This window comes from Schistocerca gregaria, chromosome 1, assembly GCF_023897955.1.
Source record: "Schistocerca gregaria isolate iqSchGreg1 chromosome 1, iqSchGreg1.2, whole genome shotgun sequence".
In the NCBI taxonomy this organism is placed as follows: Eukaryota; Metazoa; Arthropoda; class Insecta; order Orthoptera; family Acrididae; genus Schistocerca; species Schistocerca gregaria.
In genome coordinates this window covers 1,156,734,701-1,156,740,283 of record NC_064920.1, presented here as the reverse complement: position 1 = coordinate 1,156,740,283, position 5,583 = coordinate 1,156,734,701, and positions in this window count along the sequence as shown.

Here is a 5,583-nt window from a genome sequence, read left to right as displayed (position 1 = left end):
AGCCCGTCTCCAGTGGTGTCGCGACAGGCGTGGATGGAGGGACGAATGGAGACGTGTCGTCTTCAGCGATGAGAGTCGCTTCTGCCTTGGTGCCAATGATGGTCGTATGCGTGTTTGTCGCCGTGCAGGTGAGCGCCACAATCAGGACTGCATACGACCGAGGCACACAGGGCCAGCACGTGGCATCATGGTGTGGGGAGCGATCTCCTACACTGGCCGTACACCTCTGGTGATCGTCGAGGGGACACTGAATAGTGCACGCTACATCCAAACCGTCAACGAACCCATCGTTCTACCATTCCTAGACCGGCAAGGCGACTTGCTGTTCCAATAGGACAATGCACGTCCGCATGTATCCCGTGCCACCCAACGTGCTCTAGAAGGTGTAAGTCAATTACCCTGGCCAGCAAGATCTCCGGATCTGTCCCCCATTGAGCATGTTTGGGACTGGATGAAGCGTCGTCTCACGCGGTCTGCACGTCCAGCACGAACGCTGGTCAAACTGAGGCGCCAGGTGGAAATGGCATGGCAAGCCGTTCCACAGGACTACATCCAGCATCTCTACGATCGTCTCCATGGGAGAATAGCAGCCTGCATTGCTGCGAAAGGTGGATATACACTGTACTAGTGCCGACATTGTACATGCTCTGTGGCCTGTGTCTATGTGCCTGTGATTCTGTCAGTGTGATCATGTGATGTATGTGACCCCAGGAATGTGTCAATAAAATTTCCCCTTCCTGGGACAATGAATTCACGGTGTTCTTATTTCAATTTCCAGGAGTGTATGTAAAATAGTGAAAAGGAGACGGGACAGCATGGTAGAACGTCTGGTAAGACATCAGAGAATAATTTCCGTGGTACTAGTGGGAGCTACAGAGGACGAACACTGTAGAGGAAGAGACTGGAGTACATCAAGCAAATAACTGAGGGTGTAGGTTGCAAGTGCTGCTACGAGATGAAAACGCGGGCACAGGAAAGGAATTCGTGAGGCGCTGCATCAAACCAGTTACATGAGTGATGAATCAAAATAAATAAATAAATAGATAAGGAAAGGTTGTGCTGCATTTAGTGCTGGCAACATCTCATGATGCACCCCCATCGTCTGAGAAGGGACGAGATAAGGGCCTGTATGAAGCAGTGGTCTATTCAACTGCTACGCCTAACCTACGACGTAATCTACTCTATTCGTGTGTATATTGCCAGCGTAAGGAGTTCAAGACACAGTGACACTGATTTCTTGTCTCCGTTGAGAGAGACATCATGTAAATCTCTTTAAGTCAAATTTCGGTCCAGTGCTAAAATTTTACAAATTTTCTTAGCATAAAAATAAATTCTGCCAGAGATTGTGCTATGTTAGTGTGTCAGTAACAAACTGTTTGTCTCACAATATTTTGTTATCGGTATTGGGGATCCCAAACCGTTTTGAAAATCGCTGCTCTTTCGTGGTGTTACAACTGTTGGTGATAACCCCAAAGTATTCTTCTTAGTAGGGGCTAAGCAAACCAACCACAGTTGACCCCAAAGTGCTGTAGGAGTGGCCTCTGTACTGAAAATAAGATCGCACAATATTGACATTTCGACAGACTTACGCAAAAAGCGTGGGAACACCGGTTGAAGATTAAAAAAAAGGAAAAACTGCTTTTGTTTTGCAGTACCATTTGAAGCAACTCAAAATCTTTTGCGTAGATTTTTTCAATGCCGTTCGTTTTGCTTTGACTTGTGTGCTAAATGGTTACAAGAAATTACTACACACTGCATACTTTTCCCAGTATATGGTGTGATATGCGGAAACAAAATTAACCGTTTCTCTTTACTGTCCAAAAAAGTTAACGGCGTGAATTTCTCTGCAATCCACAGAAGTTAACACAGCCAATGGTTTGTATGGTAAGTTCGTAGCAACGAAGCGTATAAATAGACTGGTCCTAGCAGAAAAAACACATTTGATGGATTGGTTGAGGAGAACGGAGACACCCCCCAAAGAAGCCCATCTAAATCAGTTGTCGACTGTCTTGTGAACTAAACATCCCTTGCCAACGCCTGGGAACTTCCTGCATAAGCTGCTTACCTTGCAAGCTTACAAGATTCAAGTTGTGCAAGTAATGCAGCGAAGTGTCTTACAGTTTCATCTCGATGTTGCTGTTGAGGCATTGGACCGGATCGATCGAAATTCCGACTATCTAAGAAACGTCGTTTTCTCTTAATCAGCAACGTTCCATACATTTAGGAAACTGAAACCACGCAACATTTGGGTTTAGGGTTTCAGGGAACGATAGCAAATATCCTTCAACTTTTCCCACTGAAAGAAATCCGGGGACGTTAGATCCGGTGAACGTGCGGGCCATGGTCTGGTGCTTCAACGACCGATCCACGTGTCATGAAATACGCTATTCAATACCGCTTCAACCGCACTTGAGCTATGTGCCGGACATCCCTCATGTTGGAACTACGTCGCCATTCTATCATGCAGTGAGACATCTTGTAGTAACATCGGTACAACATGACGTAGGAAATCAGCATACATTGCACCATTTAGATTGCCATCGATGAAATGGGAGCCAATTATCTTTCCTCCCATAATGCCGCACCACACATTTACCAGCCAAGGTCGCTGATGTTCCACTTGTCGCAGCCATCGTCGATTTACCGTCGCATAATAGTGCATAATAGTGTTCAGTGGGTTAGTCGTGAAAACGTAAGGGATAGACTTACTTCCTCATTTATAGTATTAGTATCGATCAGTGCCTACGATCACCCTTCTGGAAGTTGCCGTCCTTTCCAAATCTTACTTACAGTATGTGTAAGTTCGCTGAAGGTATCCTCGTTACTATAATTCAAGAATTTTTCCCCAGGTGTTTTATGATTCTTCATTCTTTTTGTGATGCTCCTAACTTCTTCTACAGCTGTTTGGTCTGAGGCGAAATTTGTTTCTTACTGGCTGTAGCTGAGAATGTCTGGTGGCACTTCACACTTTTGGAGCTCTCGAAAGTATTTGGCCAAGATCGGACTGTTTTTCATGTCACCGTTTATTACCTTCTCTTCTTTGTTCTTACATCTGAGGTCTGGAGTATAATATTTACTTAAGGCAATCTTGAATGTTCTGTAAAGTCTCGCGTATTGTTCTGTCGGAAATCCTCTTCTATTGTACTTTAGTGTTCCTTCACCAGTTTACTCTTCAGATCCCTGAAAGTCTTGGCATTGTTTTGCCACGAGAAAAGAGAGAGAACGCTGTTGTTAAAAATCAAAAGCATGTAATGCTGATTACTTTTTCTCTTTCTTCTCAGTAGAGTAACTTTATTTAAAATAACAGTATATAAAATTCAGGACAACTTTTATTCCGTTACCAAAAAGTGAACCCTGTTTGGAAACGTGCCACTAGAACTCACGCATACGAAATGTCGACTCTAAAGAGAATGTAGGTGCGGGCTACAGCCCACATTAGCAGCCACTAGTAGCTTATGTCAGTCACAGCTCGAAGTCCTTTGCCCCTTGATTAATGAAACACAAAAATAATTTTTTTCTATTTTTTACGATTCCTTAATTTGCAAAACACAAAAATAAAATTTCCCAATTTCTTATGATTCTAACGATTAAAGCTTGCTCGAAATGTATCCTACGTCACCATCTTTCACCTCATCTCCTTTACAGGAGCTACTTGCGCATCGTCCTAGGCTAGTATACCGAAGCTCTTAGTAATCGGTGAGTCACGGGGTGTAGCCTCTCCTTGATTGCCTGATCAAATGCTAGTTTCAGTTGCACAGAATTCAAACGAAAACGACTACGAGCTTCATACTTTCAATAGTAATTAAGTACAGAAACTAACGTCTATTTTTATGGTCAAATTCACAGACCAAGCGTAAGTCATCGGGAAGACAGTACACTGACTGCAACTAATTGTTATGTGCGCTTCCTCTTCTTCTGCACTTTCCGTGTTAGGCCAGTTGTGGCCTGTTACGGTTGCCATCTTTTCCTCGGTCTGCCAGGATCTCTTTCTCCCTTTTGATTAAAAATTCTTTATCTGATGTGGTAGCGTCTCTGGACCCATTTGTTAAAGATGTTCATTCCATTTCTTTTTGTTTTCTTCCAGTTTTTCTTTCACAGTCTTAATCTTCGACTTCTTACAATATCTAATTTTCGGACTTTATCTGTTCTTTTACATTCTACTGCTCTAAGAAGTCTCATTTCTACTCCTTGTATCTGTTTTTCCTTCTTTTAGTCAACGCCCACGATTCACTTCCATTTCATAGGTTTGGCCAAACAACATTTTATAAAATTTCAGTCATTTCTTCTTTTATGCGTTAGAGTTCTGTTAATTGTTCCATGTTGTTGTTGTTGTAGTCTTCAGTCTTGAGGCAGGTTTGGTGCAGCTCTCCATGCTACTCTATCCTGTGCAAGCTTCTTCATCTCCCAGTACGTACTGCAACTTACATCCTTCTGAATCTGCATAGTGTATTCATTCCTTAGTCGCCCTCTACGACTTTTACCCTCCACGCTTCCCTCCAATACTAAATAGGTGATCCCTTAATGCCTCAGAACATGTCCTACCAACCGATCCCTTCTTCTAGTCAAGACCTGCCACAAACTGCTCTTCTCCCCAATTCCATTCAGTAACTCCTCATTAGTTATGCGATCCACCCATCTAATCTTCAGAATTCTTCTGTAGCACCACATTTCTAAAGCTTCTATTCTCTTCTTGTCCAATCTATTTATCGTCCACGTTTCACTTCCATACACGGCTACACTCCATACAAATACTTCCATAAAGGACTTCCTGACACTTAAATCTATACTCGATGTTAACATATTTCTCTTCTTCAGAAACGCTTTCCTTGCCATTGCCAGTCTACATTTTATATCCTCTCTACTTCGACCACCATCAGTTCTTTTGCTCCCCAAATAGCAAAATTCCTTTACTACTTTAAGTGCCTCATTTCCTAATCTAATTCCCTCAGCATCACCCGACTTAATTCGACTACATTCCACTATCATCGTTTTGCTTTTGTTGGTGTTCATCTTATATCCGTCTATCGAGGCACTGTCAATTCCATTCTACAGCTGTTCCAAGTCCTTTGCTGTCTCTGGCAGAAGTACAATGTCATCGGTGAACCTCAAAATTTTTACTTCTTCTCCATGGATTTTAATACTTACCCCGAATTTTCCTTTTGTTTCCTTTACTGCTTGCTCAATATACAGATTGCATAACATCGGGGAGAGGCTACAACCCTGTCTCACTCCCTTCCCAACCACTGCTTCCCTTTCATGCCCCTCGACTCTTATAACTGCCATCTGGTTTCTGTACAAATTGTAAATAACCCTTCGCTCCCTGATTTTTCCCCTACCACCTTCAGAACATTGAGAAAAGCTTTTTATAAGTCCACAAATGCTAGAAAAGTAGGTTTGTTTCTTCTTAATCTATCTTCTAAGACAAGTCGTAATGTAAGTGTTGCCTCACGTGTTCAAACGTTTCTGCGGAATTCAAACTGATCTTACCCGATGCCGGCTTCTACCAGTTTTTCCATTCGTCTGTAAGGGACTCGCGTTAGTATTTTGCAGCTGCGACTTATTAAACAGGTACTCCTATATCTC